The sequence below is a fragment of the Gadus macrocephalus genome, chromosome 8, assembly GCF_031168955.1.
Source record: "Gadus macrocephalus chromosome 8, ASM3116895v1".
NCBI classification, from domain to species: domain Eukaryota; kingdom Metazoa; phylum Chordata; class Actinopteri; order Gadiformes; family Gadidae; genus Gadus; species Gadus macrocephalus.
The window spans coordinates 17110709-17123936 of NC_082389.1; the positions used below are offsets into that span (position 1 = coordinate 17110709).

A 13228-nucleotide genomic window follows, 5' to 3' on the forward strand; every position below is an offset into this window, starting at 1 on the left:
TGCCGTACATTAGAATCTTAACAAAGACAGGCTGCACGCAGAGACATTTCCAACTCATATTCGACGATGCACCGCGCATAATTAGAGACTCGTAGCCCGGGGGGAAGTCCTGCTGTTTTGAGTGCACTTTGAGTAGCGTGGCACTGAGCAGCTCTACTCACTCTTCCTTCTCCCCTTTTTGGAGCAAGCTCACCTAACGTGCTTTGAAGGAGACACCACCCCCTTCCCGCCCTGCCCCACGCTCCAACCCCCCCCCCCCCCCCGTGAGAGATAGGGCTGTCCCCTATCTCCCACTCAGGCAACATGTGACCTTCCGCCCTCCGTTTTACCAAAGGTCAATGTGACCCGGTCCAACTCTGCTTCTCGGTGGACGGCTTTCTCCTTCGCGGTCTCCTCCCATTGGGAGCCGTGCAGCCGTCCCTTCTGCTCTCCTTTTCCTCTGGACTCCCGCTCTTGCTCTCCTCGTGTCCAGCTGTACTCGCGTTGTCGTTCTCTTTTCCACCCAAAAATACTTCAGCTTCACTGGCTTAAGAGAGCACCCGTCAAGAGTTCAGCGTTAACCTTGTCGCCTGCAGCCTAGCACTGGGACAGTCCGGTTGCGTCTCAGTGGTAGGCCCGCTCCCCCTGGTAGGTGCAGTCCTGGGACAGAGCCACGTCTGTCTGGGGCTTGAACTCATCGCCCAGGTAGCCATCCTGAGCACGGGAAACCCAAAGGCCAAGGATTAGGGAAAGCTGTCGATTGTTTTTTCAAAGGGAAAAGATGCATTTGCCATAATCCACTAATGTAAACGTAAGAGTGTCCCTAGCAGCCGGTCCTCATGTGAACAGCACTCATTACATACACAATGCTCTCTTTATCCTGCCCTGACTTTTAAAAGGGCAGACAATTCATCTGCCCCATACGGGAGTGTGAAGCGGACCTGTGAAGCCTCGGGCTGGGACAGGCCCGGCTGGGACAGGAGGGGGTGGGACAGGAGGGGGTGGGACAGGAGGGGGTGGGACAGGAGGGGGTGGGACAGGCCCGGCTGGGACAGGCCCGGCTGGGACAGAAGCGGAGCGGACAGGAGGGGGTGGGACGGGCCAGACGGGCCCGGCTGCCTCCACTGGCTCATGTTGACGTAACCCTGGGGGATGGGCCCCTGGGAGTAGGGCTGGGAGCCGGGGTCCTGGCTGCCGCTCAACTGGTTCCCATGCTGCCCTCCTCCTCCTCCTCGGTTTCTATGACGACCGCCTGGTGCCCCCCCCCCATACCTCTCTGTGTTGCACTCACAGAGAGGTATGCTTTCGGTTAATGAGCGTGACGGGTTAACAGAGATGAACAGGGTCTCAGGTCACAGAGCATGAGCAGTGCTCCTAGTTGCTCGAGCGGTGAGCGAGGTTGTATATGGAATGCGCCAAACACTGTTGTGTTACGTCACTGTATTCAAGAAGCTTAACCCTCTCTGACGCGAACCTTGAAAACCGCTGGCCAGGAGCTCCACACAGCTTCACACACACACACACACACACACACACACACACACACACACACACACACACACACACACACACACACACACACACACACACACACACACACACACACACCGTGGCGTTATACTCCAAGGGTCCAAAAGGCCTAACCCTCTCTAGAAATGTAACCCTCTCATGGACGCTGACATCAACTGCTGCCCAGGCGAATGGCAGTTCACTACCATCCGCTCCAGTGGGTGTGCATTCTTTAATACAGCCACGTTTTGGAGTATAACTAACACCGGGCTCTCTTACAACAACGACACAACTCCGCACCGTCATGTTACCAAGGAAAACTATAGTCACGCACCACACAAAATGGATGTCAACACAACTGAAGTAGTCAGACCAGTCCTCTTGGACTTCATGACTTCATCAGGGTCAGGGGCTTCGTCACTCATCGGCTCATTTTGCCGCCAAAACCACCAGTACGGCGAGTGCTGGAATTCCCCTCAGTGTGTTTGTGGGGCGTGGTATGTACGTCATCACGCACCGACGGGGCCTACTGTATTCAGCTTGAACGCTGACTTAGGGTGCTGCCTAGAGTCAGTGATGGATGATGTTGAATGGATAACAAAAATGACGGAAATGAATTAAAAAACACATCACTGTTATCCCGGCAGATCGTATCGCAATAGATACTAATATTGATTCATGGTCCAACCCTAAAGGGAATGTACACGTGTGCTGTATATTCTTAATGCTGCATGACTATATAATATAGTACAGACCAAAAGAGGACAGCGGCCCCTTCCTCTCCTGCTAAGGGGCCGCTGGCCTGTCCAAGGAAGCTGGGCTGGGGGTCCCGGGGGCCACGACCGGGTGGAAGGGGATGGCGATGTTCACTGAGCTGGGGGGCCCGGCCCCCGCGCCGATCACGCCCACCTGGTGGTGGGTCTGGAGGTACATGTTGGCCGTGTGTCCTGGGACACAAGGGACACAGAGTGTTCCTCTGGCTGAACTCGTTTGGGGACGTGAGGACATGTTTCATCTAGATTTGGTGATAGATATAACTCTCTGAGTTAGCTAAATAACAACAACACTACTAAAGTGTTGCAACACTACACCACAATGTCTTGTTTTTTTTTTAAAAATGTATGATGACTATATGCTCTGTAAGGTGACCTTGGGTGTCTTGAAAGGCGCCTCTAAATTAAATGTATTATTATTATTATTATTATTAAAGGAGAGCAGGCTTTCGGTTAACATCCCGACCGCACTCCAATGACCAGGGTCCTCCACAAGGCTTGCAGACCCATGCTGAAGCTAGCCATGTGCTTTTTGTTACTGGGGAGTAGTTTGGAGGAAGGCATGAAGGGAGGGGAGGGATTTGTGGGATTTTGTTGGATAACTTCAGAATCTTACTCTGCTGGGTTCAAACTGCCAACCCTAACTTTGAATAGTGTTATAACCTCAATCAAATAACAAAGGTTTTCTAGAATGCGTGGATCATTACCGTTGATGCCGCGGCACTAAGCAGAGCCCGGTATCAGAGCCACCCTGGCATCGTGCATGGCTGTGCTCATGAAGGGACCGCCCTACAGAGAGGGCAAAGGAGAACGCTTGGCAATGCATCATACACATTAAACCTCATGCTCCCGTAAGTGCCACAGGTGTTATTATCGAACGTGCGCAGTAACAAAGCACAGTACTTCTGTACAATGAAGTTGTCATGATGAGGTTGGGGTGAGAAAATAAAGGTAAATTAAAGTGGTACACACACACACACACACACACACACACACACACACACACACACACACACACACACACACACACACACACACACACACACACACACACACACACACACACACACACACACACCAACAGTAGCGAAGTACCATTTACTACAGATAATCCTTTGGTCAAACAACAGGGCTGAACAACCAGTCGAGGTAGGATGTTCCTGAGCCACTGGAAGTCAAAGCCCTTCACACAGTCCTCTGTGGGGGACTAAAGCTCATTTGTTATGCAGGTGACACACCACTTGATACCTCAAGCTACTATTGCATTTCACAGTCAATAAAGAAAAACACAACGGAATAACAAGGCCTAGTGGACATCCTTATGACATCCTTATAACATCCTTATGACATCCTTATGACATCCTTATGACATCTCTGATTTAGACTGCTGCTTGACATGAGCCAGAACAAAACGATTTCATGGAATACCCATTAAGGCTTTACCGTCAAGGCACGTAACGTAAGGAAGGGAAACACAGACCCCTGATAAATAAATCATGAGGAACGCAGCAGAATCAATAGCGGTTTGGAAGCACCTTCTGCTTCTTTTTTGACCAACGATGCAGTGCTCCGACGTGTGCCCTCACCTGCAGGGAGCCCTCGCTGGAGACGCTGGAGGGGAAGGCGCCGCGGGCCCTGAGGGTGGAGCACGCCCAGCACCACCAGCCCCTCACACAGGGGCTGGCCCGCCTGGGCTGCCTCCCTCCACCTCACCACGCCCCAGCCGGCAGGGGTCGCCCACCAGGACCACCTCACCACGCCCCAACGGGCAGTGGTCGCCCACCAGGATCACCTCACCACGCCCCAGCCGGCAGGGGTCGCCCACCAGGATCAGCTGGGGATGGGGGGAGACATTTTGCAGAAACTTGATACCAAAAGAATTGGAATATCGTATTCTAAATAACTACAAAGCAGAGTTAGTACAAAACACACTGCTTTATTCCTATGTTAGTATGTACAATTATTGTTGGTGCGACGTGATTATCAGTTTGAAACGGATAATCTAAGATTATAACAATCATTACCTAATGGGAAGAATCAACTTTTATGTTAGGTCCGACATCCATGAGTTGTGTTTCAGAGATACATACTTAAGTCATCAGCCACCCCATCTAGCACAGGCCTGTTCCGTATCGTAATACCACTTTATACCTCAAGAGGCGACTGCCGTCACTGCAGCGTCCAGTCTGCCCTCAGCCCCTCATGAGAGGATGAAGAAGAAGAAGAAGTGCTGCCCAGAGGGGGTTCTCACCTCTTGCCAATCATTGTGGAGGTGCTGCCCCCAGATAGACAGGCAGTCAATCAATGGAACAATTAAGGCAATGACGCCAAAGGCACTTAGCAAGGGGCCATTAACACCCCCTACCGCTCCCGGCATGAAAATGTCTGATAAGAGAGAAGGGAGGGAGGGACTGTGCATTTCCATGTTTCTTACAATAGGGTCGGAACCCAAAACGTTCTTGTGCCGGGTTGAGGATGTATTTGACAGTTTGCCCCACCTTACACGTTGCACCTTTGACAAGCAAAAGGCAAATTGTAATAATTTCCCGTAGCCTTTAGTATTTACATTTCCTGTTATGTAATATCATAAACGTAAACAAAATAACTTGTCAGCGCAGTTGCAATACCAGTACAGCAACCGTTATTGAATGACTTTCCTCCATGGGGATTGGAACACAATATAACCTGTATCCTGCCTCTATAGCCCCCTCTCTGACACATCCACCTTATACTGGGGGGGCTGTGCACTCGGGTTAACACACAGGACGTGGTTCATTAACCCCCAGGGAGCACTTGGGCTGTGCTCACGCCTGCCTGTCCCCCTGGACCGCGGGCACCGTGCACTCTGGCTCTGTGGCCGGGGAGGTCTCGTCAATCAGGACGGAGCCAAACTCTTTTCTTTAACTACGTGCCTCACTTGATTACTCATAGAAACAGAGGCGAAGCAACGTGGGCGCAAATCAAATCATAGGTCAGGTAGATGTATCTTATATAGGCTATCATGAGCCGCTCCCTGTCGGCGGAGCCTTTCAGAGCTCTGGAGCGCTCCTCATCCGAGGACGACAGCTCCCTGCTCTCATCCTTCAGCTGCTGCAGCTTATGGAGCTCCAGTGCGCTGTGGACAGAAGACCCACCACACACTAAACACTAGGCAAACACACGCTATAAATACTAAGGCTGTGTGGAACGCACATCATACCAAAATCTGGCTCGAGATAAGAAGTTGAAACTGCTTCGATGCGAAACTCATTTGCGACTTAATGAAGAAATGTATGGCTGCTTATAGATGAATCCAGATGACCCCGATTTTGCATGGTCATATCTGTCAGACCAGTCCCATCGTCAAATCATAGATCATATATTTACTAAAATGTGAGGCTCAATTTGAGTTTCCAGTGCCTTCACTAAATGGCCGTCCACCTTTTTTGACATCGGTTACTATGAGCCTAAAATACATAATAAGGACCATTATTATTTACCGTCATTTATGTTGAGACTCTGTTCTGTCTGATTACGCACAGTTTTCAAATCCCATCATGAAAAAACCTGCATTCATAAAGAGACTGTAGAGGTGTTTGACTGATTAAAATGTAAAATACATTTGAATGATGCGTGTCAGCATATAGAGCAAAAACAGCACCAATCAATTAAGCATAACAATGGAAATGCACTGACAGAAAGAATACTTTTCACCAGTTGGTGTTATGATGACAGCTGCTGTTGACTCATTTAGCATTTGACATTTTTTTCTGGGGTAATCTTTCATCGTTTTGAAATACTGCAGAACTTTAGAAGTTATTCTTCCTTGGCATTTTGTAACCTTCTAGACCAGCCTTTCTCAAACTTAGGGGGCCCGTTTTTATTAGGGTTGCCAATTGGCAGAGTAAGATGCATAACTATGCTATGATATGAATTCATTTTCCTAATTAAAATAGAAGTGTTCTTTTGTGTGACGGTGGACTGTTCAGTTCAGATGCATTTTGACTTTTTGATTTTGCAAAGAGACCTTCAATAGGCAGTGTTTTGACAGTGGAAATGTAAGTCAGTCAAGGTGTGTTTGTTTGTCACACAAAACAAACATTTGATCTTTTGTTTTGCGTCTGTTAGTTGTGAGTAGTGTGTTGCTAGCTAGCTAATATTACTTGTGTTTTCAAGTGGATCGCAAACATGAAGAATAGAGAGGTTCAAAAATAAACAAAATACAAAGTAAATCCTGGCGAATCATTACATTGACAAATGTATGGCAATGGTATTAAGATCTCAGTCATGCCAGTCTTGGTAACACTTGTCCTTTCAATGCAACCATTAAATCGAGGGGACATTATAACCAGGGCCTGTGCATACACAGAGGCTGCCAGCACTGTCCTCCATCTATTAAGCAGGTATACACCATTAGACACACTGGGACTTGACACACGAAAATGCATGTTGATACAATATTATGCCCCCCCGAGCAGGTCAGCTCAGCATCATCTTTAAATAAGTCAGTAACACTGAATCTGAATGGTGATGAATGCTGGGGTTTAAGGCTGAGGGACAAAGTGAGGGGGAAAGGATTTGGAGGGTTGAGGGGGAGACAAATAGAAAGGAGAGCAGAACATGTTGGCTCATTTAAAAGTGCAAAAAAAGAAAATGTTATTTGCATATTTTACAATATGTTTACGAAGAGCTTTATATTATGCTCAGCAGATTTGAGTATTGGTGTGATTGTGTTTCTGTTCATTATACATCATATAAACTCCCAACTACAGCTGACATAGTGGGCTTACTGCCTCCATGTCCTCACTGAACTCAAGTTCAGAGTGCAAGGTCCCAGTGCAGTGTTCAGAAACGTAACCTCATACTCAGCATTATACAGATTATTGCTTAATGTACTTTTATAATGAAATAAATACATTTCAAATACATTTTTAATTGATTTAATTCTTGTATTCTTTATCAACATTTTTAAAGTAGATGTTACGGCAATTCATGCGGCATTTTGTACGTTTGGGTTCCGGGGAGACAGCAAATATCTCTTTTGGGTCTTGAGTTTAAGGAGTTCGGGAACCCCTGTTCCAGACAAACACCCACTAAGCCCTGTCCTATTGGGGCACACATCTCACTACCCGCTGCCCCGCCTGGCCAGGTGGTTGAGCACGGTGCCTGCAGGTCCCTGAATCAGACTCAGGGGGCGCTGTAGGACGGTCTACGCCTCATACACCTCAATGACAGCAGGTGGAAAATATGGTTTTAAACCCTGGTGGAAAAGAACCAGGTGAAATACAAAAGGTAGGAGTCCACGGGTTTACCCTTTATTACACCCCACGCACGCACACACGCACACACAACGTAATCACACGCATAGTAACTGAGTATTGTGTGAGGTGTGTTTTGTTTCCGTAAGTTTGGCAGAAGAATGCGAGGTGTGTTTTGCTCTGTAATTATAAACTAACCAAGCTCATGCCCGTTTTATTCATTATCCTCCACGAGTATAAGTGCAGGGGAGCCGTCTCGGCCCGTCCCAGCACTGCCTGCTGGTTGTAAGGAGGGAGGGACGGTGCCCTCCCACCCGGGGTTGGTGGAGGTCGGGCAGGCCCGGGGCGGTGAAGCGCTTGGGGAGCGGACACCTGATGACCACGTCCTCCCCCCCCTCGTGGCCCAGCAGCAGGGGGTAGACGCAGACCGACACCGAGGTCTCGTCCACCGCAGGGGTCTCCAGGGAGCTGTGCGTCCTGACCGGTGGAATAGGACCAGAGCAGGTCCAAATGAACACGTTACCATTGCTGCTGATACAGTAACACAAAACACTACAATCAGCCACCATTAGGAGGCAATGAAAGAGGATAGCTTGTGTCTCAAAATGTGTCACTTGACCCCAATAACAGCCAAAGAGATGCCACGACAGCAAGACCATCCGTCTCTATTTTGACATTTTGTACCGACTGCCCATTTAATGGCATTTAACAGGTAATAAATCATAGGGGCTTGCAAGTGTCACTGGGGCTCGACATAGAATGAGCAGAGAAGCGCATGCAACATGCCTCTCACCTCACAGTCACTGTCAAGGAGGCGGCCCTCCACAGAGACAAAAAACAAACAAAAAATTATATATATAAAAATAAATAAATCAAACATTTATCAGGTATCCACTAATGCATGAATGTGGCAGCGGCCAATGAGGGTAGACAGGGTGGGGCTAGTTATCTCTCCACGCCCACTCCCAAACCGACCACAATCCGGTGAGGTGTCGGGGCAAGGGGGTGGCTGAAGGCCAATGTGCACCAGACACGGTGCGGCTCCCGTACGGAGGCCGGGCGTGTGCCGACACACAGACCAGCGCCCACGTCTACCAGTGCTCCAAAGTCCACTGGCTGGAGATGCAGTAACTTGTGATACATGGTGGGACAGAGCTGCCGCGCGGCCGGGATGCGTTGATTCCTGTTACGGAGCCGCAGCGATCCCGTGCTCTGGCCGCTCCGCCTCCGTGTCTCCGAGGCGCTGCACATTAGCCTTAAGGGGGAAGGGCGCAGTTATGACCACGTGTGTAGGGTTACGGTTTCTCTCAATGTCGGATGCAGCAGTTCTTCTGTTATTGCAGAACTCCTCTAGGGAGACGGCCAAGAGCTTGGGAGAGAAGAAAAAACAACACCAAGTGAAAGTATGGTGAAGGTGAAAGGCCCCATCACCCCGATTTAAGCTGATCCGTCACCAGACTTTAGATATGAATCTAAAGACTAAGTCTTTCAGCAATACACAGCCATGCCCTAACATCCAGGTCGTATCAAGGGTCTTTCTCCCATTCGGTCCACTTGTCAGTAGAAACATAAGTCTGTGGAAGGATACTGTCAGGGACTGTAATCACATGTCCCATCCCCTTCCAGTTAGTGGTCGAGTCCCCTTGGTACCTCAGTCAGATCGCCCTGCATCAAGCGTATGTCTGGAGAAAAGCAAAACCGCTACATATTCATTCTAGCTATATTTAAATTGTGCTTCTCGTCATGCATGGCGGATGTGATGATAAATGTCAAGGACCACTGATAGACAAACCATGATTGGGACAATGGTGATGAGGATTAAAAATCAAAGAATTACCACCCGAGACCATCTTGGGAACGGAGAAATAAGCAATCCGTTTTTTAGAGCCCCAGATCCCATTTCAACGTGATGTTGTCCTGGGTCTGCACGGGCAAAACACACTAAACACTTGAGCTGCCACCGATGGAGTGCTAATGTATCATGGAGGGATATATCCCATATAATAATATGGGAGGCAAGATAGACCCATGGTGAGGGTGTTTGCATCTTAGTTGAGAGGTTTGGGGTTCAAACCCCAACCCAGACTCTGAGCAATATGCCCTTCACTCCTACCTCCTCATTAATGAAAAAAATATAATCACTAACGAGTCCCTTTGGATATAAGCACCTCCTAAATAGAAAAAAAAGTATTCCATAGCCAATAAAAGCCACCGTTCGCAGGTAGGTGGGATATTCATTTGCACAAACTCTTCTGGTACATATTCCAAATCTCCAACCGTTACATCCAACAGTACAGATTATACACTCGTTAACACAGCCTGCATACAGTTAGAAGTGTGTGTGTTTGCTCATGCATGTGCCTGTGTGTGTGTGTGTGTCATGTGTGTGTGCCGTGTGTGTTTGTGTGTGTGTGTGTGTGTGTGTGTGTGCCCGTGTGTGTGTGTGTGTGTGTGTGTGTGTGTGTGTGTGTGTGTGTGTGTGTGTGTGTGTGTGTGTGTGTGTGTGTGTGCCCGTGCCCGTGTGTGTGTGTGTGTGTGTGTGTACCTTCCAGAGTTCCTCCAGCGTGTGGACCTGCTGGGCGGTGACCTGGCGTGTGCAGAGCTGCTCCTGCTCCGAGGGGAACTTCACCAGCCAGGACAGGCCCAGCGGTCCAGGATGAGCGTCTGGGAGCCGTCCCAGTGGAAGTCCTTCAGGCTGCTCTGGCTGGCACACGGCTGCCTGCGCACAACACAACAATAGCTACATGGAATGAGTTGTTGTTTTATTACCTCTCAAACACATTAAATTCACGACATAAGCAGGTCGGTTGAGCGCTGTTCATCGTAGTATTAGTGCTTACTGAAACGACTACATATAAATAACTAAATGTCAAAGTGATGACACCGCTCTGCTTGCTTGTTTGTAACTATTGTATAACAATACTATTTTATACATTGTGCCCTCTGGTGGTTTTGAAAAGTGTTTACGTATCAAATGAATTCTTAAAAAAAAAACTTATTTTTGACGACTCTCTCTCACGCGCACACACACACACACACACACACACGTTGTTGATTGTATCATGGCAAACATGGATGCCCATCACTTTGTAGGGCAAGCAAAAGCTTAAGGCAACATAATGTTGCACGTGTAAATTGTAGCGTATTCCCCATAGTTGTATTCATAACAATCATATTTGGGTCCTGCCAAGCTCAGCTTGCATCAATCACTTGTATTAGTACCTGATATGACGCTCCCTCCAGAGATCAATGAACTCTAAGCACAAGCAATGAACAACGCTTTATACTACACTGACGTGAAGGTTTTGGTGATGTTGAATTACTGATGAATTACTTTTTAGTTAATATAATTTGTGTTTGAAATTGTAAATAATTATACTTGAAGAAAATATTTTGGTTTTGAGAATTTTGGATGGACAAATAGGCGGCAAAAGACACAGCCCTGATTATATTATAAGTGATCATTTGATGTGTAAACTGTGATTCCCACGTCAATTGCAAAACCAGTTCTTGCTCGTGTTGCAATAGACAACACAAGCAGAATCATGAATCCCACATTGGCTAGATAGGTAAGACAAAAAATATCCACAGCTACACCAAAACAATTATGGGTTAGGCATTATGACTTACAAATAAATACAACCCGTCCTAGGCAGTCAAACATTGATATATTGTTTAAGTAATAACCATGTCCTTCCATATTAAAATGTAGTTCAATACATGTTTATGCATAACCGAATGCAGGTTGTCATTACATTACACCTGCTCCACCTGCTCAACTCCACCCACCTGCTCAACTCCACTCCACCTGCTCCAACCAACTGCTACGCCCACCTGCTCCACCCACCTGCTCCACTCAACTGCTCCACCCACCTGCTCCACTCCAGCTGCTCCACTCCACCTGCTCCACCCACCTGCTCCACCCCAACTGCTCCGCCCACCTCCTCCGCCCCCCTCCATCATCAAAACAAACATACGCACCAGCAGCAGCCACGCAGACGGGTGCTTTGAAAAACCCGACCGCTTCTCATATATTTGCTCAAAAAACTACCATTGGATGGTGTCAGGATTAATAAGATATATGCCCTTTTGAATCACGAATGCATCAGTAGCCTACCCACGTGGCTATATGAGCCAACTAGTATCTCCGAGGAGCAGCCAGCCATTGCCAGATGCGCGGTTAACGTTATAGCTCGAAGATGCACCAGGAGCTATAGCCAATGTTAGCAAACAACGTCCACAAGCACACCCACTTGATCGTCTGGTTGTCTCTGTGTTGGGTCTGGCTAGGCAGAGTAAAGTCGGTGAACTCCTACTGGGAGCCCTGTGCTTCCGTTCCTCCGAGCCACACTGCTTCCAGGGTTGCCAGATTGTACCGGAAATATGGCTCAATCTGGCAACATTGTCCGCTTCCTCGGCGTCCAGGACGCTCATTCAAACTTCCATGCTCATTCTCTCCCAGAAACTAAGCGTATTTTGAAGCTAATTTATTAGACGCTCCGGGCCGTTATCAGGACAGATGTTGCTGAAGATGTCTAAAATGAATCATTGTGAAAACGCGGTAAATGAGGGGCAAATTGATCATGGATGACAACGTCAAACGAGCGCCGTCTAGACTCCCACTCCGAGTGATGACGTCACACCTCGCTCGGCTGATGGTAGAGCGAGTGGAGCAGCGCTCTGTGGTAATCAGGTAAAATCGTGCATATTGAGTTTGGGAGCCGGCCCTAGGCATAGGCAGTATAGGCAAATGCTTGGGGCGCCAGCAACATAAAGTCATAGCAAAGGCTATTAAATAATGGAGAAGCCTTTTTTCTGGGTGCCTGCCTGGCTCGTTGCTCTGTACCTGCCCTCTGTGAGGGGGGCGGGGTCAAGAGTGTGCAGTTAAAGTGAATTAATGTTAATATTTCACACCTTAGCTTTCACATATCATTCATAGGCTATATAATGTACATTCATTTCACTGCACTTTACTGTTTTTTGCACTGTGGTGAGACTGAATTGCATTGCAATGACAATAAAGTTGAATGAATCTCATCACATTTTCATTAGTCTATATTAGTCTCATGTATAGCACACCAAGCATCTGTTTTTTTATTAAAATGTAACATGCAGTCGTCACATATACTTCTCTTCTCCCTTCAGATGCACTTTTAAAATATTTCAGTACCACCCCCAGTGACACAGCATCAGGTGCTGCTGTCCCGTCTACCTCTGCACAGCCCTAATTTTGTATTTTTTTTACACTTCAGTTGAGTGCTTGTTTAATCTCTGGTTAGAACCAAATTAGATAAACCATACTACATTTAATTGTATTTACAATAATTTGAATCTGAACTCTATTATTTTGCTTATGAATGCCTTTAGTAAACATCATGCATTTCGTTGCAGTATTTTGTGCATACTTATTGTATGAGTGATTCATTGCTTGTTACTTGGTTTGTAATACGTTTCGTGTGTTTAATTTTCTATCTAAAATCAAAGAGTCTCAAAGACAAAGCTTTGTAGCTTCTCTGAGTTTATGAACATTGGTAGTCGAATTTACTGTGCGATCCAACGGGGTAGGGGGCGCCAGCAAAAATCTTGCCTAGGGCGCCAAATTGGTCAGGGCCGGCCCTGGGTTAGACATTTAAATTAATTATTAATCTTTATGGTAGGGTGTGTCAACCCGATCGTCAAAACCAATCATAATCGCTTCATGTGTTAACGTGACAGCACTCACTTGGATAA

General features: G+C 47.4%; 1 pseudogene; it reads right to left on the reverse strand.

The window, feature by feature from the left end:
* Window positions 1-576: 576 nt before the first annotated feature.
* LOC132463144 (regulator of nonsense transcripts 1-like) lies at window positions 577-10320 on the reverse strand (annotated as a pseudogene).
* Between the last annotated feature and the right edge of the window lie 2908 nt (window positions 10321-13228).